Genomic DNA, 25,403 nt, shown 5'->3' with positions numbered 1-25,403 from the left:
GGCGTGCCCTGCGTCTCATCCCTCTCCCTACTCTGGAGTGTTCAGGGGACTGTGGTTGGTGGTGTTCTGCACGCTGCCTGTGCACTGGCTGTTGCTCCTCTGCTGTGTCTGGTGCCTGTGCCTCCAACAGTGGTAGTGGTGGTACAATATTGCGGCGCCTGCATGGTGCTGTGCCTGCAGTTCTGGCTTCGCCCTGCTCCTCCTGGCCTGCCTCGTCCTCCATCTCAGCTGTTGCCTCGCATTCGGCCTCACTATCCTGTGTTGGTGGTGGTGCTGTGGATTGAATGGCACACATTAGTTCTGTGTCCTGTGTGGCATTTGTAATGCATTAGTTTTACACAATAAATTCACATGGGTACTATCTGTCTTTGTCACTGTCTGCATGATGGAGTCCTCTCTATTCCACCTGGCTGTGTCTCACCAGCACAGTTATCAGTGCATGGGACTACGTCTCCCATATGCATTTCTGGGTGTGCTGTGTGACATGTACTGGAGTTGCAGTCAGGTTGCCTTTTGGGGGTTGGGGGTGGGTTGGGGATGTATCAGGGTGTTTTGGCATGCATCTTACCTTGTCTGGTGTCTGTGTGTTCTGAGGTGTCCAGGTCAGCCACTCCACTCACACTCTCAGGCTGCAGTGTGCCCTCCACCAGCTCCTCCAGGGGCGTTGGTTCTGTTGCAGTGGAAGGCCCCCCACCGTTTTTTTTGGCCTCTGCAAGTCTTGTGGCCACCCTCTCCTTTGACCTCTGCCGCATGTCATACCACCTTTTTCGTAGGTCCTCGACACTGCGGTGTGTGACACCAATGGCATTGACTTTCTCTTAGATGTCACTCCATATCTTGCGCTTTCTGGCCTCTGGAACTCGCAGGGAACTTTTCCCAAAAAGGAGATCATGACTGGTGACAACCTCCTGTGTGAGGAGACCTTCAGCTCCCTGAACTTATGTTTCCTCTTCCTTGCTGGTTCATCATGCTGCTTCTCAGGCCCCTGGGACTCCATTTGGCTTGTTTCCAAAAGCTGAGCAAAACTGTTCTCCTCTCCACACAGGCTCTCACACAGCTACTGGATCAATCACAGCTGCAGGCAATCAGGTGCAGCATGGGCAGTCACACTTCCTGGGTGTGATGTCATCATTCTGCACCTGAATTGCAGATTCCCATTTTTGCAATTCCTTATTTGCGATTTCGCAATTAAGGAATCGCTATTTGGGTAATCGCAATAATATTCTGCGATTTTTTGGGAATCGCTAAATAATAGCGAAATTATACCTACATCGGAATTTGCGATTCCGAAATTGCGATTCGCTAAAAAACGCAATTTGAGAATCGCAAAATCGGTTCTACCTACATATGGCCACAAATCTACAAATTAAATTTAGATGGTGCAACATGCACAGAATCCCCAATTCAAGGATCAAGACACAAATGATTATGGAGACCACATCAAGAGATTTCTTCATTGGCGGTTCATGAGTAAAAAGCATTAGTCTGTCCCTACACTACTTCTAAAGTGATATCCCTACTTAGCTTTTCACAGGCAAGCTCCCTGAAAGGTGTCTGCACATGTGGACTTCCTAAGAAGTCACGTCAATTGTTTCGAGTAGCATAAAGCTACAAAGCTCATTCTAGGATGCTCTTCTCTCTTCAGGTACGGCAGAAGTGTTGGTACTCTGTCCCTGACCCCAATACAAAAGTCGAACACCACCCCTCTTATAGATCACGAAACCCCTTCATCCAATTAGATACTTCTTGTTAGGTAACCTTCCATAAGGTAATGGACATCCAGTCTCTTGTTCAATAACCCTGGTTCCCAGACCTTTCCAGACACAAATGGCATCCTCATTTTCTATCGATTCCGCTTGTTCAAAGGCATCCTCTCCTCCCTAGGTCTGTCCAACTCCTAAAACAAAGACGTTATTCAAACTAATGGGGACAACTTCCTGCATCTGCATCAGAAATGTGAAAAGAGAAAATTCCACAAGCACGTAAATTATATTTAGCAACCTTCAACCCGAGAGCGAACAGGGAGAAATAAAAGTTAGGCCAAATCTTCACTAACATACGAACAGTGCACACATTTAAAATACATGCATATATGAACTATTAATATGCACTCTGAGGTTCCGTGAAAACTGAACCTGTGTTTTGGAACTAATGGTACCGTGACGATTTTGGTATTAGTGAATCATAAATGATGAGTTTAGTATGGGCGAGTGTTTTCGCAACGCTGCACTGAAGGATTTGTCATATATTGCTGGTTTTCGTGTTCAAACCTACGGGTTTCATTTTGTGCACGACGTCCATTTTGTATCATTGCCCTCACATAGTCAGTGAATGGGCGATGTCCGAGCGATGACCCTGTTTGGGTAACCTCACGAGGACACGTATTCCCTAGTGCACGTTCTGCTGAATTCCGCATGACTTGGCGAAAGCTGACTCTGCCGCCCGAAGCTGACCCTGCCACACCGGTTTTCTGTCCTGTCCTGCATAAGCAAGATTACTGACCCTGATACAATAGACCACGCTTCTTTTATTTGCCTACGAATATGTCTTATCTGACTCTCCTATTTTCTGCATCTGTCCCTGTATTTCCCTCTAGCCTTTTATGATGAGGAGGTGACCAATTTTATTATGGGGCGGTCCGGCCTTTCAATAGAGGGATGTCAGAATTGTGTGATTGAAGGCCGGACACCTGGAGATGGGAATGTGATGTTGTGTGATCTTATTCTTTGGAATGCAGAAACTGGAATAATTGTAAACTTGTAGGAATGTTTGCCCGAGGCATAATATTCAGTATTTAAGGAGCGACCTGCTTTGTACAAATCGAGCAGTCTTCGTAGAATCTATCTCGTATGATACTTCTGTGACTTCTGTTCCTGACTGCAGTCATTAAAATGATCTTTCGACGCCAGAGGATGATTCCCGTGTCTCTGTTTGTTTAGTACGCCAAAACAGGTGAACCCCGAAGGTCTCAGGTGTTGTCCCCTGGCACCGCTGGGTCTTAAAAATTGCCCAGTCCTTCAGTTGGCGCCCAAGCGTGGCGACATCGAGCGGTCCCGGTCCTAGCCTGAAGATTGTGAGGAGCTTCGTGTGAAATTTCCGAGGGAGGTGCACCCCACTTCATCGATCCATGTATGTCGCATAAGTGGTCCGAAGGTCTTTCCCCGCCAAGGTTCCCGCTTCCAGACGGCTGCAAAGGACTGGCGCACTGACTGTCGACATGTTTTGGAGCCTGGCGTAGTCCTTGGTACGGCGAGACGATAGACGGGTCTTCCTGGTGACGTCATTGATCTTTCAGTTAAGTATAAGTGGGTAGCTCCCAGTCCTCAGGTTTGTTCCTTAGTTTTGATTGGTAACTTGAGTTCTTTGGTCCTTAGTTTTGGTTTGCATGGTTCCATTGCATTTGGTTTAGTTTGGTCCTTAGGATTATTTGGTAGCTGCAGTTCCCAAAAACCGAGGGTCTCGTACATTTACGAGTGTATAGGTAGAGATAGCCCCTTGAAGTTTGAAACTCGGTTAGTGAGCGAAGATGCCTACCCGTAGTCTTGGTTTCTTGTCTTGGATGTTGCAACAAGGATTCCCGATTGGAGGACTCTTGTCTGATACCTCCGGTTGGAACTCCGACTTACGAGCTCTATTCGAAGCATGGTGTGGGTCCTATCACGTATAATGCGGTATGGGTCCACTATACAAGGAAAGATGGTGTTCTCAGATGTCCACAACATGGTAGCTTTGAAACTTCAATTTTGGATAATTTGGAAGCGAAATTATTTAAGAAGAAAGCCCGGCTGGCGATGTTTGACTCCTTTCGTCTATGGCGCAAAGACGCCAAGCAGAAAGAAATCAAACAGGCTAAAAAGGATAAACGAGAAAAAGGTGTCACGATTATGCAAGCCGCTAGGCAGTTTACGGAAGATGAAGAAGAGAAAGCGATCGAGATTTCCACTAGACAACATAGCATGGCAATTGATAAGTGTTACCCTGTTTTGCCATCGTGTCCCGATAAACCGATAGAGGACCCCGAAAAGGATCCTCTGATGTCTTATTTATTGAAGTTGCCACCTCCTTATGTACAAAGTCCTACAGCTCTTTTGGTTCCCCCTGCTGTACAACCGGCTGCTGGTCAGCCTTTGGTAGTTGCTCCTGTCCCTGCCCCTGTTCCTCAGTTGGGTTATGTTCCTCCGGCACCCCTTCTTCCTTGGTTGCCTCCTTCGTCTTTAACTACTACACCTCACCTTACTACGTCTGTTACTCCTGTTTCTGTTACTCCTTTTGCTCCTTTGCTTTCATTGAACGCTGTCTCTCCTGCTCTTATGACTATTTCACCTTCCGTTCGTCGGCGAGTAACCGACACCGTCCCTAATTTTCTGACTCCTCTTTTTGGGTCGCTAATTGCGCCCGTCGTTTCTGATTCCACGCAGAGACGTAGCCAGCTCCCTGCCTCTGGGGAACGAGACGTAATAGATTTGATGGCTCATAGGTGGATTTTGAAACCCGATAGGTATAGTTCTCGTATAGTTTACGATACATTTTCTCAATGGAATGAACCGACTCAGAGGTATGTGTTTGAGGAGATGTGTAAGTTGTTGCGAGATGAATGGGATAGCGACGAATTAGACTCAGCCCCTACTGAAATGCTCGAACTCCAGAGTCAATTTGCGAAAGGTATGATAGTGGGTTCTGAAGCTTGACATGCGTTAGAACGGCTTCTTGCCTATAGGCCTGTACTGCCCTCTAGAGCTTTGTTTGCGAGTGATTCTTCGGCAACGAAGACGTTAGGACAGTATCCTATGTGAGAGGTCCTGCCAGTATGGCGTGATGCGGTACAGGCTGATGCAGGGAGAGGTTTTCAGGCCACTCCAGCACATTTTCAGAGAGGTTGGATACATGTCCCATGGAAAAGGTCTGAAGTGTTAGCATTAAAACAGACTTTGCCAGACCCGCGTAAGAATCCTGCTGGTTACTATAAGGAATTGTCCCAGACAGTGGACGCTTGTATTATGAACATTGCAGATATTGAGATGTTGTTTGGCAATGTAGTGCCACAACCGATATGGCCAAAGATCCGCGATGAGGATCATCCGAACGAGTTAGGTGGTACCTGGACGGCTATTTTAGCTGCGGATGCTCTCCAAGTAGGAGGTGCAAAGCCTGAGCCCCTAGTAGCGGAGTTACCGAATAGGATAGTTAATTTGATGAAGACTTTGATGCCAGCGTTGAGAGTTAACTGGGATAAATTGTAGGCCTGGGCGTAGTTCGCGAAGTAGCACTTCGCGAAGCTACGCAAAGTGAAGTTCGCACTACGCGAGCTACGCGTAGCACTTCGCGAACTGCGTAGTACCTTGTTCGCACTGTGCCAGATGTCGTTTTCAATGATTGCACAGTGCGGACAAGCAACCGGCACTGTGCAATCATTGAAAATGGCATCTTGCACAGTGCGAGCTGTAGTTTTCTGCTGCTCGAGTAGATTTTTACTCGAGCTTCAGCTTTCTCAACGCGAACTGGTAGTTTCTGATCGCGAGCGGTCGCGAGCATACGCGACCACTCGCAATGAGAAACCAGACCTCCTCGCGTTGGGAATCTCGCCGGGAGGTTTATTTTCCATGCTCGCGATCGCCAACTTGAAGTTGCTGATCGCGAACAAGGAAAAAGTCTCGCCAGGATGTCATTTTGCTTGCTCGCGGTCGCCAACTTGACGTTGAGGACCGCGAGCAAGCAAAAAATGACCGCAGCACTTCGCAACACTACGCTACGTGTGTTCGCACTGTGCTACGTGCAGTTCGCGTAGTGCGAAGTAGCGCGAACTTCGCAAACTACGCGAGCGTAGCGTAGTGCTTTGCCCAGCCTTAATAAATTGTCGGCTTGTAAGCAGAAGAAGGATGAAAGTGTGTCCGACTTTTTCACGCGATTTGAAGAGACTTTTGTGGACCACAGTGGTCAAGACATGAGTTCGGAGGGAGGCCAGAGACTATTTGTCGATAAATTCGTGTTTAACTTGTTGCCTGACTTGTGCAACAAATTGAAAGACTCAGAAAGTGCTTGGGCTGTTTCTTCAACGGCTCAGATTTGAGCTACAGCCCAATATTATGAGAACAGAGATAAGGAAGAAAAGGAACGAGTAGAAAAGAAAACGAAGGACTTGAAGACTAAGGTGTTGTTGCAGCAGGCGTATCCGCCTCGCTCGAATCAGAACGATTCGCAGCAACGTTCGCAATTTCAGCAACAGACACAGTTCCCGAAAGCACCACTGAGATCGGAGTATTTTGCTTCTCGGCCCTTGTTAGGATTGAATCAATGTGCATACTGCAAGGAAGAGGGTCATTATAAGAACGAGTGCCCTGTTTTGCGACAACGTATGAATGGTGTGCCAGTTCAGAGAGGTCGTGGTGGTTTTCAACAAGTCTCTAGAGGTAGAGGACGTGGTGTTGCGTTTTCTCAGAATGAGCGTTCTCTTCCGTCACAGAGTTCTCTTAATTGTTTTGATCAATCGAAGGTGCAATCTGGTAGATCTCCACAGTACCATGTAGATGATTACTATGTCGAGGGCGAGAGTGCTGCGTATAATGATTACTAGGACAGCCATGGACAGAGAGAGGGAGTAGTGTCAGTTCCAGTCGATCAGAGTGGGCCTTACGTTTCAGTGGCTATATCAAGTGTGGTTGAGCCTTTTCTGTTGGATACTGGTGCGGCAAAAAGTTCAATCATACATTCTAAACTCCCTGGCGCACCTTTGTCTGGCTTAACGAATGTCTCAGTAGGATTTTCTGGCGCCCCTGTTCGTAATCCAGTCTCTAGTCCTTTGTCCCTTTCAATTGGACCATGTGAGTTAGAAGCACCGTTGATTTTGACTACTGGTTGTGGTGAGAACTTGTTGGGTTTGGACCTGTTGAAACGATTGTATGCGACGTTGCATTGTTCCCCTTCGGGAGTACAACTTACATTGGGTAGGAAATAGATCTCTCCTATGTATGTGTCGACAGATAGACTTCCACCAGAATTGCGTTCACTCCCTGAATCTCTTTGGGCTACGGGTCCTAATGATGTGGGTCTGTTGGAAATTCCTCCACATGTTGTTCAGCATAGACCGAATGTCAGATTACCGCGAATTCCGCAATATCGAATTCCGAGCGATGGTGAACGAGCACTCTTAGCGATCATCCATGATTTGATCCAGAAGGGTGTGATTGAAGAAACACGAGGTAACGTGTGTAATAGTCCTGTTTTGCCGATTTTGAAACGTACCGATTCTTCCCAACCTCCTGTGTATCGGTTTGTAATTGATCTTAGAGAAGTGAACAAGATTGTGGTTCCACAGTTTCCTGTGGTTCCCGACATTACAGCTTTATTGACATTGATTCCTGCTTCAGCTGCCTGGTTCTCGGTGATTGACTTGAAGAATGCCTTCTTTAGCATCCCGATAGCAGAAGAGAGTAGGGACATTTTTGGTTTCTCCTTGGGTGGTCGTAGCTTTAGATTCAAGCGCGCACCCCAAGGTTATTGTGAGAGTCCTTCGATATATAGTCAGGCTCTGAAAAGCCAGCTTGATACCTTTGTGTTACCTGTTGGTGCTGCTCTGCTCCAGTACGTAGATGATCTTTTAGTAGCTGCTGATGACAAGGCAACTTGCAAAGTGGCTACGATTTCCTTGCTACAGCATTTGTCTGATTTACATCATATGGTGTCACCTTCTAAGTTACAATATTGTTGCCAAGAAGTAACCTACTTAGGTCATCTCTTGTCAAAGGAGGGAAGAAGGTTGACCCCGGAACGAATTAGAGCAATTGCTCGAATGACTGTGCCAAGCACTCAAAGAGAAGTACGTGCCTTTTTAGGTATCACATCATCCTGCAGACAATGGATCCCAAATTTTTCCTTCTTAGCAAAGCCTTTGTTAGCTCTCACGTGCAAAGATGTTTCGAATCCTCTGCCGTGGTCTGATGACTGTCAGAAGAGTTTTTCTGAGTTACGCGATGCGTTGTGTTCAGCTCCTGTGTTGGGTACTCCCGACTACAGTAAGCCGTTTACACTATACGTTCATGAAAGAGAGGGTTGTGCGTTGAGTGTGTTGACACAACAATTTGGTGATAAACAGCGCCCGTGTGCGTATTTTTCTTCGACTTTAGATCCAGTAGCAAGAGCATTGCCGAGTTGTCTTAGAGCGACAGCGGCAGCTGCTGTGTCTATTCGACAGTCTGCTGGTCTGGTCATGGATAATATGTTAGTGGTAATGGTTCCACATGTAGTAGATACTCTATTGAACCGGACAAAAACTCAACATCTTACGAGTGCTAGGTTGTCAGGCTATGAGCTGAAACTCTTGGCAAGCCATATCCAGATTAAAAGATGTAGTGTGTTGAATCCAGCCACATTGTTGCCGACTACTGTAGAGTCGAGTGATTCAGAACCACATGATTGTTGTTTGCGAACTGAAGAAGAAACGAAGGGTCGGATCGATTTGAAACATACCCCGTTGTCAGATCCGGATGGTACTTTGTATGTGGATGGTTCGTGCTTTAAGTTGTCGAATGGTGATGTGACTTCTGCGTATGCTGTGACGACATTGATTACGATTGTTGAGACTGCGAGAGTAAGTCAGAATTCTGCACAAGCTGCAGAGTTGATTGCGTTGACGACAGCATGTGTCCTGGCCGAGGGAAAGAGAGTGAATGTGTTCACCGACAGTCAGTATGCGTTTGGTGTTGCACACAGTTTTGGACGATTATGGAAAGAGAGAGGATTTTTGACGTCACACGGGACAAAAATACAGCATGGACAATTGGTGAATGAGCTTCTGGAATCACTTACTTTGCCAAAGCAAGTTGCGATTGTGAAGTGTAGTGCGCGTCGGAAGGTTACGGATGATGTTGGTCGTGGTAAAGCGTTTGCGGATGAGGTTGCGAAAGAGACGGCAAAGAACATGATGAGTCGAATGTATGTTGAAAGTTCTATAAGATGGGTTACGGATGCTGGAATGGGTGAAAATACGATTGAGAGTGTGAAGTCAATTCAGAAGGAGGCTACTGAGAGTGAGAAGAATGTGTGGAAAGAAAGTATGGCTAAATTGGATTCGACTGGTTGTTGGATTGATCTGTCTGAACATCAGAGATGGATGTTACCCGACACGTATGTGCTTGCAGTAGTTACAATGGCACATGGAATGGCACACATAAGTGCGAAGGGAATTTGCAAGTTGTTGGCCCCAGTATGGAAGAATGATGGGATTTCTAAGTGTGTGGAGAGGGTGGTTAAAAATTGCATGGTGTGCCTGATGCATAATCCTTAAAAAACAAACTTGGGTCTTGGCTGTGAAAGCAGCAAGGCTTAGCCTAATATTATCAAAAAAGAAAAGGAGCTGCCAGTGCTGCTCATTATTTGGCACATATTTTCCTTCAAAGTGTAATCATTGAAAAATTAACACTGATGACTTCTTTTTCTGTCAGATTTAATCATAAATGACTTGAATTATAAAAAACACATAACACTACATTGTACCACAAACCTAAAGACTCATCTTAAAGTGATGTACATAATTTTTTGTATACATATTTTGACTTTTTGCAAAAGACACAACAGAAAAACTTATTTTCAATACAGGACAAACATTAAATACGTCACTCATACCCATTCATCCAAATCATATCTCGACAAACCAAACTGTTTCATAATGAATTATAAAGGCCATCAATACAAATTATATATAATTCATAAAGAACTCTATTTTGGTTTAGCTCGGGGATTGGCCTCAAACTACAGGTCGACGCGTTTCAGATCCCTTTTCTTGAAGAGATCCTCATCAGGACCAATATAAGACTGAAACAAAACAGAAACAAAAACTGTGTTTACTAAATGACCCAAAACATTGCATATCTGAGCGTTCTGTCCGCTAGGGTTAACTCTTACCTGCACAAGTGCAGTGAAAATCAGAAATGGAGTTGATTCCGATATGGACCTAAAAAGGTGACAACAAGATCTCTTTATGCTGCCATACCTATTTCAAAAGTCATTGTCAGTCTACTTAACCGTGCATTAAAGTCAGTGTTAAGTCATAACTTCTTACTTGTGGTGTCTTGGCAGTTTGTGGACCCAGCTCTGGGCGGGGGGTTGAGGATTCTATTATATAAAAAATGGACGTATTAGTATAAGGGCAGAAGATGGCATAGTTTTTTCAAGAGTCTAGAGAGATCTTCTTATTAGAAGCATACCTTAAATCGTAGCGTTTGGTGCCGCAAGCAGAGGACAAACGATATTTTTATTTTCTTGGCATTCACTTCTCTCTGTGAAAAACAGAAACGGACGTGTTAGGATGCCACAGCTCGGCTGAATGCGCGAATCTGATGAACTCTCATCCATAGTAAAGGACTTCTCTTCTTTGTTCGCGAAGGTCTTACCTTCGGTTTCAATGGTTTTTGGCGTCTTGTGTTGCTCGCTGCCTTCAACACATTGGCGTCTTCTCGGTGTTAAGCTTCATCTGTGCCGTTTAGATCTCGCAATCTTTTGCTGCCTCTGGGAGATGTAGTTCAAAGTCGCGCTATTCCGCGTATGTGAACAAACTTTATTCGATACTGGTGCAGTCGTGGACAACACTGTCCCCTTTATATCGAAACCTAATTGGTGCATTAATGCCTTACTGAGATAGGTGTTCACCAGGTGCTGGTCTCTTAGTCTGTTATATTATATAGGTAAATGATATCCATCATGATGTATTGCTCACTGTCTTTGAAATATTTGCATGTGTCCTGATAAAAAAAAAAATGTCATATCGTTTGATTCTCGCGATCTTTAGCTGCCTTGGGAGACTATGGTTCAAAAACGCGCTATTCCGCGTGTGGGTAAGCTAAATTCGCTCAGTTATGGTGATAGAGTGGACGGAGCTCCTTCTTTAATAAGGAAAACTAATTACTGGTAATGAAAAAGTGATCACCTCCATAGAAGGAATCTTTTTGGTATTAAACCTTGTCCCTTATTGGTTCGACAAGTGCATATCTCTGCACTGCTTCTTATGACATCACAATGCACTGATTAAATGTGTATTTACGTATAAACTGATGGTGGTTGGACTGACAATCTGGCCACCATGGTGGCAAATGCTCAAAGTTGAGAAGGAAGGTGCAGGTCAAGTCCCTTTTGGCGCTCAAGAGGACTGTGTCGTAGTCTTCAACTCTTCCAATGTTATAAAGGAAAGAATTTTACAGATTATAAATTTCAGATAATTCATTCAGTCCTTCAATAGATGTATTAAATTTGACAATAAGCATTGCCTTGCGTCTTAGTAGTTTGGAATCTAAGTCGCCTTCTCTCATGTCTTGTTCTACTTTTGAAATGACGGTCCATCTGATGTCTTTTTCCGTATGGTTATGGGCCAGCCAATGGTGCATTCTGGACATTTTTACGTACTCTGGATTTATGCTGTTGAATCCTTAATCTGATCTCTTGATTAGTCTTGCCAATATATAGCTTGTCGCATGGGCAGACTATTCCATACACAACATACTTGGATTTACAATTTGTAAATTTATCATGTTTCCAATGAATCTCTTTGTGTGTGAAAAGGGCTCCTTCAATGGTTGATTCACAGCACACACATAAGTCACATTTGTGGTGACCTTGTATGGGTGGTAGATTTAAAAAACTTCTCATCGTCATATTTTGCGATTTTGGAAGGGCTGCTCGGACTATCTGTTGGCAATGCTTTTATCCTTCTTAAACGCAAAGAGGGGAACCTCTTTGAGTTTTGAATCTAGATTTTTTACTAAGTGCCAGTTTTGGTTTATAGTCTTTTTGAGCCAGTTGGAGGACGGGCAAAAAGTTGATACACAGACAATTCTGTCTGTTTTGGTTTTATCTTTTCTTTGGAGTAATGAATCTCGTGGTGTCCACCATGCTCGCTTGATTGCTCTTTTAAGAAGTTTTTTGGGGTATCCTCGAACTAGGAGGTTTTTCTTAAGTACCTCTGCATGAGCAAAATATTCATCTTTAAATGTTCAATTTCTTCTTATACGCAAAAATTGCCCATAGGGCAAGCTCTCTTTGAGACTTCTTGGATGACTGCTTGAAAAGTGTAAGGCTTTGTTCCTATCTGTTTTTTTTTTGAAGAGTGTTGTGGCCAACTTTCCATCTGTGGCATAGACTTCGACGTCCAGATATGGCATTTTTGATCTTGACCTAAACCAGAAAAAGTGCCCACACAATTTATCATGGAATTAGCCACCTTTGCTTTAAAAAATAACTATTTCAGCTTCAACAACAAATTCTTTCTCCAAATAAAGGGCGTGGCAATGAGTTGTCCCTTTGCCCCTGAATTGGCAGTCCTCTTTATGTCAAAATACGAAGAAACCTTCATCTTTAACAACAATACTTTTGCAGACAGCATTAAGACCTGGGTTCGTTACATCGACGACGTCTTTATGATTTGGTGTGGTGAAGAGGACCAACTACAGTCCTTCGTCAACTGGCTTAATAACAGAACAGCGGACATTAAATTCAGTATGAACCACTCAAGATCAAAAATGCCATTTCTGGACGTCGAAGTCTATGCCACAGATGGAAAGTTGGCCACAACACTCTTCAAAAAGAAGACAGATAGGAACAAAGCCTTACACTTTTCAAGCAGTCATCCAAGAAGTCTCAAAGAGAACTTGCCCTATGGGCAATTTTTGCGTATAAGAAGAAATTGCACATTTAAAGATGAATATTTTGCTCATGCAGAGGTACTTAAGAAAAACCTCCTAGTTCGAGGATACCCCAAAAAACTTCTTAAAAGAGCAATCAAGCGAGCATGGTGGACACCACGAGATTCATTACTCCAAAGAAAAGATAAAACCAAAACAGACAGAATTGTCTGTGTATCAACTTTTTGCCCGTCCTCCAACTGGCTCAAAAAGACTATAAACCAAAACTGGCACTTAGTAAAAAATCTAGATTCAAAACTCAAAGAGGTTCCCCTCTTTGCGTTTAAGAAGGATAAAAGCATTGCCAACAGATAGTCCGAGCAGCCCTTCCAAAATCGCAAAATATGACGATGAGAAGTTTTTTAAATCTACCACCCATACAAGGTCACCACAAATGTGGCTTATGTGTGTGCTGTGAATCAACCATTGAAGGAGCCCTTTTCAAACACAAAGAGATTCATTGGAAACATGAAAAATTTACAAATTGTAAATCCAAGTATGTTGTGTATGGAATAGTCTGCCCATGCGACAAGCTATATATTGGCAAGACTAATCAAGAGATCAGATTAAGGATTCAACAGCATAAATCCAGAGTACGTAAAAATGTCCAGAAGGCACCATTGGTCAACCATTGGCTGGCCCATAACCATACGGAAAAAGACATCAGATGGACCGTCATTTCAAAAGTCGAACAAGACATGAGAGGAGGCGACTTAGATTCAAACTACTAAGACGCGAGGCAATGCTTTTTGTCAAATGTAATACATCTATTGAAGGACTGAATGAATTATCTGAAATTTATAATCTGTAAAATTCTTTCCTTTATAACATTGGAAGAGTTGAAGACTACGACTCTGTCCTCTTGAGCGCCAAAAGGGACATGACCTGCACCTTCCTTCTCAACATTGAGCATTTGCCACCATGGTGGCCAGATTGTCAGTCCAACCACCATCAGTTTATATGTAAATACACATTTAATCAGTGCATTGTGATGTCATAAGAAGCAGTGCAGAGATATGCACTTGTCGAACCAATGAGGGACAAGGTTTAATACCAAAAAGATTCCTTCTATGGAGGTGATCACTTTTTTATTACCAGTAATTTGTTTTCCTTATTGAAGAAGGAGCTCCGTCCACTCTATCACCATAACTGAGCAAATATAGCTTACCCACACGCGGAATAGCGCGTTTTTGAACCATAGTCTCCCAAGGCAGCTAAAGATCGCGAGAATCAAACGATATGACATTTTTTTTTTATCAGGACACATGCAAATATTTCAAAGACAGTGAGCAATACATCATGATGGATATCATTTACCTATATAATATAACAGACTAAGAGACCAGCACCTGGTGAACACCTATCTCAGTAAGGCATTAATGCACCAATTAGGTTTCGATATAAAGGGGACAGTGTTGTCCACGACTGCACCAGTATCGAATAAAGTTTGTTCACATACGCGGAATAGCGCAACTTTGAACTACATCTCCCAGAGGCAGCAAAAGATCGCGAGATCTAAACGGCACAGATGAAGCTTAAAACCGAGAAGACGCCAATGTGTTGAAGGCAGCGAGCAACACAAGACGCCGAAAACCATTGAAACCGAAGGTAAGACCTTCGCGAACAAAGAAGAGAAGTCCTTTACTATGGATGAGAGTTCATCAGATTCGCGCATTCAGCCGAGCTATGGCATCCTAACACGTCCGTTTCTGTTTTTCACAGAGAGAAGTGAATGCCAAGAAAATAAAAATATCGTTTGTCCTCTGCTTGCGGCACCAAACGCTACGATTTAAGGTATGCTTCTAATAAGAAGATCTCTCTAGACTCTTGAAAAAACTATGCCATCTTCTGCCCTTATACTAATATGTCCATTTTTTATATAATAGAATCCTCAACTCCCCGCCCAGAGCTGGGTCCACAAACTGCCAAGACACCACAAGTAAGAAGTTATGACTTAACACTGACTTTAATGCACGGTTAAGTAGACTGACAATGACTTTTGAAATAGGTATGGCAGCATTAAGAGATCTTGTTGTCACCTTTTTAGGTCCATATCAGAATCAACTCCATTTCTGATTTTCACTGCACTAGTGCAGGTAAGAGTTAACCCTAGCGGACAGAATGCTCAGATATGCAATGTTTTGGGTCATATAGTAAAAGCAGTTTTTGTTTCTGTTTTGTTTCAGTCTTATATTGGTCCTGATGAGGATCTCTTCAAGAAAAGGGATCTGAAACGCGTCGACCTGTAGTTTGAGGCCAATCCCCGAGCTAAACCAAAATAGAGTTCTTTATGAATTATATATAATTTGTATTGATGGCCTTTATAATTCATTATGAAACAGTTTGGTTTGTCGAGATATGATTTGGATGAATGGGTATGAGTGACGTATCTAATGTTTGTCCTGTATAGAAAATAAGTTTTTCTCTTGTGTCTTTTGCAAAAAGTCAAAATATGTATACAAAAAATTAATCACATCACTTTAAGATGAGTTTGTGGTACAATGTAGTGTTCTGTGTTTTTTATAATGCAAGTCATTTATGATTAAATCTGACAGAAAAAGAAGTCATCAGTGTTAATTTTTCAATGATTACACTTTGAAGGAAAATATGTGCCAAATAATGAGCAGCACTGGCAGCTCCTTTGTTTTTTGATGCATAATCCTGGCAAGGGAACTCCAACTCCAGCTGGTCATTTTGCTCCCGCGACTTGTCCCTTTGAGATTATTCAATTAGATTTCATTCATATGGAAAGGTGTAACAACCTTAAGTATGTCCTTGTTGTAGTTTGTGCATTTTCACGATGGATTGAAGCCTACCCCTTGAAAGATAATACAGCCCTGTCTACAGCCAAAGTCCTTCTCAAAGAGTTCTTCCCTAGGTTCGGCATGCCACGGATTGTATGGTCGGATAATGGAAGTGAGTTTGTGGGAAAGGTTATGAAGAGTGTGTGTATGGGTTTGGGGATTAGGCAGAAGTTCCATAGTGCTAATCATCCACAATCCGCAGGTCTTGTGGAGGGTTATAACGGGACTCTGAAATTGAAGTTAGCTAAGATCCAAACAACTACTGGATTGTCATGGCCAGATGCATTGCCTTTGGCTCTTCTGTCCACTAGGGCGACTGTTCACTCTCGAGTAGGGCTTAGCCCGTATGAAATTGTGTTTGGTCGTCCTGCGAACGTTTGGGGAGTCCCTAGACCTAAGGAATTTACCCAGCTCGAATATCCCATGTTGATCGATTACCTTTATGACTTGACTGCTAAACTAAGTGCCATTCATCAACAGGTTTTTGAGGCTCTGCCAAAACCAACAGAGGGACCAGGACACAAGTTACAGCCTGGCGATTTCGTTGTCGTAAAGAACTTTGGGAAATCCAGAAACTTGGAGCCAAGATATATTGGACCGTTCCAGGTCCTGTTGTCAACACGGACTGCTGTTCTATTGGCTGGAAGAAAGCATTGGGTGCACGCTGCCCATACGAAGCGTGTACCGCTACCTTTACCGTATGACAAATGGATTAGACAGGGAATTGGCAGTTCTGAGACAGAGTGTGTTCCTAGGCTTGTCCCGTTCAGCAATGCACGATTCAAAAGCCTTGAGCCAGCTAAACTGAAGAACATTGCTGCTCCACCTGGAACTGTGCCTTTGCCCCTGTATCCGAACATTACTCCATTCAAACATTCACCTGAACAATTGAACACTGTTTTGTCATCTGGTCCTTTGTTCGAAGGGCAGACACAACCTGGAAGACATCGTTACTCTTTACGCTCCCATTCCAAGGACTAATAAAGTGAATACCCCTTTTTTGTTTTCTTTTGCCTCCTCTGCCCTGACAACTCGTTTTTGGACAATTGTATTCTCCTCAGCCAGGAAGTTTGCTGTATGTGTGTTCTTGAACCGGCCATCCGGGTTCGCCGTAGGGCCGTGACGTGTGCCTAGTTTTGATTTGCAGGTTACCAGACACTAGTTTGGTTTCCCCGGTTGGTCTTCGGGAACTCCCAAGGCTAACGGATGCATTTCTGAACAGGTACAAACCAACCGCCGCGGACGGCTCGAGTAGAGGATGGAGCTTCTTGAGCTGCGAGGTGTTAATACTGTGATTGAGCGTAAAGCGAAATTGCATGAAATATTGCGCAACAAATGTTTCCTGATCCAGTGTGCCCTAATGTTTTTAATTTTCTTGATAACTTTGGTGGGTGGAATTGTTTTAATTTTTGTACCTGCTATGTCTACGGTGCCTCCTCATGTTTCTTTTTCCGCTACTACTGCTTCTTTGCATTCCTTCCACCCTTTGCCTGAACACGAACAAGCTAGACGTTCTGAGTTTGTAAACAATTAGTTTATTCAACTCCTGCACCAACACCAACTAGTGATGAATACGACTAATTGCTGGGTGTGTGATTTGATGCCGCATACCACTTTTAAGGGTATTCCGTATCTAGTTCTGCCTTTTAGCTATAATGGGTCATCGTGGGCATTCCAGACTATGTTCCTTTTTGCACTTGAGACCTATCCCCCGCGACCACCTCGCTCCACAAAATTTAGCTCCAACAATAAGGCCTTGGTAAGAGGAGTTGCCGATATGAGTAGAGATATCGATGCATATTCATCCATCCCCAAGGATGAGTTGCGAGCTTATGTGGGTTGGAATGCGACTGGGTATAGCGTTAGTCTGGGCGAGAAACAGCAAAAAAGTTCATCTCCGATTTGGGTCGTACCCCACTTAGGTCGTTTTTGTTTGCACGGCAATGGTCAGAATCCGAGAGCTCAGCTAGGGAAGAGTGACTGTACTGAAACGTACGTTTTCCCATCACAGTCTTCCCCTGCGTTTTTGGCTGCCAAGGGTACATACTTTGTCTGTTATGATCGAGCATACACATGGTTGCCCATTAATTTTTCGGGAACATGTTATGTTGCTAACTTACTACCGCCAACATTTACTGCTGCCTCTGATTATCACAAGACTAGAGTTGTGAGAGGTGTTGTTAGTCAGGAGGATACTGCTGGTCAGGAAGCGGGAGACTTCTTCATGGGTTTCCTGCCATTTTGGGGACCTATGGTCAATAGTAGGAACCTGAGACAACTGACTCGTGTAGTTGAATCCACTGTTAATGTAATGGCTGGTGCCCTTGGTAACTTGACAGCTGAGCTTCAAGCGGATCGCCTTATGACGTTGCAGAATCGTATGGTTCTAGACGTTGTACTTGCAGATCGAGGTGGAGTATGTAAAGTGATCCGATCGAGTTGCTGTGTTTTCATTCCGGATAATGCTCCGACAGTTTATGAGGCCATTTCCAAATTGCATAAGATCTCTGATTCTATACATGTGGATGAAGGAGAGTGGTCACTAACTGGATGGGTTTGGAATCTATTATCTGCGTGGGGATGGAAGATTCTGATGGTCATTGGGGTTGTTTTAGTTATCCTGTTTTCGTGCTGTCTCTGTGTACAGTGTGGTCCTGCCTTATGTGGCCTTTGTGCTACGACATGTATAAGAAGGCCGCCTGTTACTAGAGAGGTACTGATGGAAAGGATGATGCTTCAGCAACACCTCAGTGATTTGATGAAAATAGGTATCGACTCAGATATCGATTAGTGCTTGCCTATGTAAGGGCAAAAGGAGGGTCTGAGGTTCCGTGAAAACTGAACCCGTGTTTTGGAACTAATGGTACCGTGACGATTTTGGTATTAGTGAATCACAAATGATGAGTTTAGTATGGGCGAGTGTTTTCGCAACGCTGCACTGAAGGATTTGTCATATATTGCTGGTTTTCGTGTTCAAACCTACGGGTTTCATTTTGTGCACGACGTCCATTTTGTATCATTGCCCTCACATAGTCAGTGAATGGGCGATGTCCGAGCGATGACCCTGTTTGGGTAACTTCACGAGGACACGTATTCCCTAGTGCACGTTCTGCTGAATTCCGCATGACTTGGCGAAAGCTGACTCTGCCGCCCGAAGCTGACCCTGCCACACCGGTTTTCTGTCCTGTCCTGCTTAAGCAAGATTACTGACCCTGATACAATAGACCACGCTTCTTTTATTTGCCTACGAATATGTCTTATCTGACTCTCCTATTTTCTGCATCTGTCCCTGTATTTCCCTCTAGCCTTTTATGATGAGGAGGTGACCAATTTTATTATGGGGCGGTCCGGCCTTTCAATAGAGGGATGTCAGAATTGTGTGATTGAAGGCCGGACACCTGGAGATGGGAATGTGATGTTGTGTGATCTTATTGTTTGGAATGCAGAAACGGGAATAATTGTAAACTTGTAGGAATGTTTGCCCGAGGCATAATATTCAGTATTTAAGGAGCGACCTGCTTTGTACAAATCGAGCAGTCTCCGTAGAATCTATCTCGTATGATACTTCTGTGACTTCTGTTCCTGACTGCAGGCATTAAAATGATCTTTCGACGCCAGAGGATGATTCCCGTGTCTCTGTTTGTTTAGTACGCCAAAACAGGTGAACCCCGAAGGTCACAGGTGTTGTCCCCTGGCACCGCTGGGTCTTAAAAATTGCCCAGTCCTTCAACTCATAACATAGTCTTTATAAATGATATGTCCAATAGTCATGAATGCACTTCACAAATATATGATTACCTAAACATGTGTATTTAATACATTAATTCTTTGATTACATGAAGAAAACGCTTAACACTTTGCTTACACGTTATTACAATTCACTTACCAATAGCATGATACAACGGGTTACATGTGCATGCAGACGAACCATGATTATAACGCACCCCTACACATAAAGAGCGAAGTTGCCCTCTGTCAGCCCCCCGATGACTAGTGTCATCACAATCAGTACTAAACCTAAACTAGACCTAAACATACGTAGTAGGCATTTTCCCTGTCTATACTTTTCCATGTTCTTGAGATTCGCATAGTGCTGTACTGCAGTCTCTCTATTCTCATTTCCTCCCGTCTAAGAGCCTTAAGGTCTGGTCTAAATAGTGATTGCCTTTGTCTATTGTCTATCTGGTCTACAAATGTCTTTTCTATGTCAGTCAACATGCAGGTCAAGTTGTGTCGGTGTGCATAGGCTGTATCTAATGTGACAATAGGAACAAAGTACTTGGCCATTCTCTTTTCTTGTTTATAGTAATCATACTTGTTTAAATGCTTGTATGCTGGAACCTCTGAAAGCACTACATTGTAATTAGAAAAGTAGTATCTAAATGTCCCTTGCCATAAAACATAGTAATCAATACACTACAAGTGATACCATATGCCAGGGGAAGGTGGTGATATCTAATTCTTTCTTCTACTGACGTGGGCAGTTGCATACACACATAACAATTGCTCACATCAATCGTACTCACGTACTCATACAACAGCTTCGCATATGCATTCAACGTGTAATCACCTCCAGATAAATCTACGTGCAATAAGTGACTAGTTTCTTCTATCATAGCCTTATTTGATTTTGAGTTACCTTCCTCAATGCTTGAGGTAGGAGGTGTGGATGTCCCTTGTACTCCCAACCCCTCAGCCTTTGTTTCTTGCGACTCGACCTGGGATATAGTGATATCTATTGCTATAACTGTGACTACGCCTACTATAAGTGTGCCTATTATACATTTTTATCTACAGTTCGAATTTCCAGACACCAGTTTGAATCAAGTTTGGTTTGTATCTTGCAAGAGGTTCAAGCAAAGTCCTTTTTCTGCCTCTCACTTGTGTACAAAGTGCATGTAATGATTGAAGTCCTGGAATTTGTCCATGCTTAGTTTACGATACAGTTGAAAGACTTCCCTAGCCCTCTTTCTTCTTCTACGGAAAGGTCCCTACATTTTTTCTTCTTTCACTCGGGGCTAGGTTATCTTTCCAAAATCTCAGCTATTATTAACAGTTCAATTTAAATCATGTAAGAGATCGGAGACAAGCCCTTAGATAACACGCTGCAATATTTCCATCTTTAAGGCTGTCAACACCTGAGCTGAAGGCAGATGGACAAAATTTGGAAATTACATTTTGCTTATAATCAGATGTTGCAACCCACTTTGCGTCGGAGGGTCCAGTACAGTCAGTGTCAGAAGTCGGTAAGCTTCTACTCATGGGACCAACAGTTCAATTTCAATTTTCAGCACTGAAATGCCACGCCTAACTTGTCCGGATCTCAGTCTCCTGGACATCACAGTTCCCTGCATCTGCAATTAGGTATGTCCACTCAGGGGCAGCGTATCTCTGGCCTAGTACTCTGGCTCTCCTCAGTCTTCTTAATCTCCCTTGGGTTTCCTCAGTATCACTCTGCTCGGAATAAGATGTTTCAATTACTGGAGTAAGATCTCTTTCCGCCTCAAGTTTCAAGTTCAGTCTTCCGTGCCTCACCTGCCAAGATTCTCTGTCAGTTCCAGTTCTTCTCCGCAACACTCGACCACTTTTCACAACAGTCTATTTAGTTGATTCTGACTCTATACCGCTTGCAATGTTGCTGTCTCCCTCCAAATCTATACCTAGGCCTTGTGTGGAGTGACCCCCCTCAGCTCGACCTGGTGAGTAACCAGCCTCGTTGGGAACCCCCACAGTTTAACTTGCCCTCTTCCCAGGCCTTATGACTACAGCTGGACTTTCTTCAGGGAGAGGAGCTGTTTCTTCCAAGGGTTCTGGAACTCTGCGGGTGTGGGAGGTGTGGATCCAGTTCGGCAAACCTCTGCACGTCACAGCCGTGTTCGTCACCAAGATCACTTATTACGGACCTTGCCACCATGCATCAAGGCAATTCTTACTCACGTGCTTGTGAACCAATAACCTGTCTCCTGGGCACAGGCCATACAAGAGGTCCCTCGAGGTCTGTGCAGTCCTGGTGAGACACGGAACAAACCACATAAGCCAGTCCTTTACAATAATCAAGTATCAAATCATGGGTGATGTTTATCTAGAATGTGGCTGGCACCACAGTCAAGCGCATCGCCCTCCCCATCAGGATCTCGTGGGGTGAAAGTCCTGTTCTCCTATCCGAAATGCTATGCAAGCTAAACAGCACTAAGGGCAGTGCATCAGGCCAGTTTAAAGATGTCGAGGAGCATACTTTCACCATCCTCATCTTGAGAGTCCCATTTACTTGCTCCACCAATCCTGACGCATCCAGCCTATAAGTGCAGTGCAGTCTCTGGTCAACATGTAAGGCAGTACACAACAGCTTCATGATCTCACTGTGAAAGTGTATTCCTATATCCGACTCCAATGAGGTTGGAAATCTGAACCACAGTATCAACTCTCTTAGCAGTAACTTTACCACTGTGAGACTATCACACCTCCTAGTTGGATGTGCCTCAACCCATCATGAAAAGATACACACCACTACCAAGACATACCTCAGTCCATTGCACCTGGGCAGCTCAATAAAATCTGAATCACTGACAAATTATCGATGGACAAAATATCGTGTTCTATAATATGGAAAAAAAAATATAGGGGTCTATTAGGATGTTGTGCGGATCACCACCGCCGTCCGGCTGTGGCGGGAGGTGGCGATCCGCACACAATTTACCCCACGCCATATTACTATGGCAGGGGTACCGCGGCGGACAGAAAGTCCGTCTGCCGCTTTTCTGCCAGTCGGATTGCCGGCCGGGCGGAAAAGGCCCACAATATGGGGGCAGTGCCTTGCAGGCACCGGCATCCATATTAGTAGGCCTGTCGTGGGTATGCCTTTCCATAGCAGAGACTCTGCCATGGAAAGGCATATGGTAAATGACTTTGGGGGCCCGTTGCGGGCTCCCAGGGGGGTGGGGGGGGTGGGTGACTGCACTTGGGGGTAAAGAAGGTGGCAGGCGGTGCCTGTCACATTGTCCATGGCAATGCACAACATGTCTATTTAACATTGCAGCAGGTGCTGCTTACAGCACCGCCCGCCGCAATGTTAAAGTCCACTACTAAAAAAAGCCACTCTAGACCCTAAAGACCCAAACAATTTCAGGCCTATCTCAACACTTCCTCTCCCGGCGAAAATAGCAGAAAAACTTATGAACCTGCAACTGAGCCAGTTTCTGCTAGACACCCAGGCACTGGACCCCTCTCAATTCGGATTCAGAGCCGGGCATAGCACCGAGTCAGCCCTTATCAAATCGACGGAAGAAATTAGGTCCTCATTAGACCTAGGAGGCAAAGCAGTGATGATCATGTTGGATCTCTCCGCGGTCTTCGACACGGTCCATCATATTCTTTTGATGGACCGTCTGCGGGAGATTGGCATTCAGGGTTCTGCTTGGGATCTCCTTGAATCCTTTCTCTCTAATAGGACCCAAACAGTTGCTCTAGGGGACTTTTTTTCCGAACCATTTTCCCTGCCCTGTGGAGTCCCTCAGGGCTCCTCCCTGAGCCCCACTCTTTTCAATATTTATGTTTCATCTCTGGCTCCACTTATTGAATCATACGGCTTTTCAATTACTTCATATGCTGATGACACCCAAATCGTGGTATCATTAATGCCAGGGTCCTTGGGACGAACAGCATCACGCCTCCAAGAGTGTATGTATGCAGTGGGAAGCTGGATGGACCAGAACTGCCTCAGACTAAACACAGGCAAAACAGAGGTGATACTTTTTGGCAACGACCCCAGTTTCTGGACCCCGGCTTTGTGGCCGGACTCTCTTGGTCTCCTGCCCACCCCCAAGGAAAAAGCTAAAAATCTGGGTGTTTGGGTGGACTGCAAACTCAGTTTTAAAGACCAGATTAATGCAGTTGTCTCCTCCACCTCCTTTACGCTCAGAGCATGTAGAAAAATTACCTCCCTAAAGATAGTATCCAAACAGTCATCACCACCTTAGCCCTGTCCAAATTGGACTACTGCAATGGACTCTATCTCACGATACACGAAGGACTCATGCACAAACTGCAGATCCTCCAGAATGCAGCAGCCCGGCTGATTAACAACACTCCCAAATACGCATCTATCTCAGCTGAACTGAAAAAGCTTCATTGGCTGCCCATTAGGAAGAGGACTCAATTTAAGGCCTTATACCTGGTCCACAAGGCATTGCATGGAGTAGGCCCCGAGTTAAGGAACATTTTTCCTGGTACCTGCCAAAAAGAGCATTGCGCTCGTCAGAGGCTAAGTTTATCTCGGTACCCAGAGCCCACAAGGCCAGCTGGGGAGGAAAAAGTTTTGTAGGGTGTGCAGCCAAGACCTGGAATAGCATGCCACTGCACCTCAGAGCCACAACTAATCTCCTCTCCTTCAGGAAGGCCTTGAAAACCTGGCTTTTCTCGGTCTAACCTTTACATTCGTCTCCTTTCATGGCCTCCTCTTGACTTCATACAGCGCCAGGACACCCTTGGGTAACAGCGCGCTCTACAAATAAAAATAACATAACATAACATAACAGAATGCGCCCACCAGTGTGGCGGGCCCATTCTAATTGGCCTTGCGGGACTGCCGCACCTCTGGCGATCGGTCCCATTTTCCGGGTAGTCCGCCTGCCATCGTCATGGGGCCCATAGTTGTTAAAAAATCATTTTTTTATGTATGAAAAAATTATATTATTACAAAATAATGTAAAATACATTAAATAATATATATAACTTAAAAAAATATTGTGATTTTTTTTAAACAATTATAAATAATAAATGTAATGTAAAAATAAATTAAACATGTGTTAAGTGTAATATTTATATTTACTTAATAATAATAAATAATTTTAATAAATTATACAATTTTAGAAATATATAAAAAATGATAAACATATATATATACATATATATATATATATATATACATACACCTGTAACATTAAAAAAATAATATATATATATATATATATATATACATATTATAAATTAAATTATTAAAATATTAATTAATTTTTAAAAAGACATTTTACACTACATTAACTGCAACAGTAGGGAAAGTGTTGGATAGCGGCGGTGAATAAATTACCATTCCCACTCCAGTGAGTGCAACAGTAGGGAAAGTGTTGGATAGCGGAGGGGAGTAATTTACTATTCCCACTCCAATAAGTGTAACATTAGGGAAAAGTGCTGGATAGCGTAGGGGAATAAATTACTACTACCACTCCAGGGACTGCAAAACTAGGGAAAGTATTGGATAGAAAAGGGGAATACATTACTATTCCCACTCCAGCAAGTGCAACAGTAGGGAAAGTGTTGGATAGCGGAGGGGTAAAAATTACTATTCTGTCTCCAGCGAGTGCAAAAGTAGGGAAAGTGTTGGATAGCGGAGGGGAATAATTTACTATATTTCCACTACAATAAATATAACAGTAGGGAAAGTGTTGGATAGCGGAGGGGAATAAATTACTATTCCCACTCCAATGAGTGCAACAGTAGGGAAAGTGTTGGATAGTGAAGGGAAAAAAATTACTATTCCCACTCCAGCAAGTGCAACAGTGGGGAAAGTGTTGGATAGCGAAGGCATAAAAATTACGATTCCCACTCCAGGAAGTGCAACATTAGAGAAAGTGTTTGATAGCGTAGGGGTAAAAATTACTATTCCCACTCCAACAAGTGCAACAGTAGGGAAAGTGTTAGATAACGAAGGGAAATAATTTACTATTCCCACTCGAGGGAGTCAAACAGTAGGGAAAGTGTTGGATAGAGGAGAGGATACAATTACTATTCCCACTCCAGAGAGTGCAATAGTAGGGAAAATGTTGGATAGCGGAGGGGTAAGAATTACTATTCCCACTCCAGCAAGTGCAACAGTAGAGAAAGTGTTGAATAGCAGAGGGGAATAATTTACTTTTCCCACTCCAGCAAATGCAATGGT

The sequence above is a fragment of the Triturus cristatus genome, chromosome 7, assembly GCF_964204655.1.
Source record: "Triturus cristatus chromosome 7, aTriCri1.1, whole genome shotgun sequence".
Classification (NCBI taxonomy): domain Eukaryota; kingdom Metazoa; phylum Chordata; class Amphibia; order Caudata; family Salamandridae; genus Triturus; species Triturus cristatus.
The sequence above is the reverse complement of the archived record's forward strand: the minus strand, read 5'-3'. Positions refer to the sequence as shown.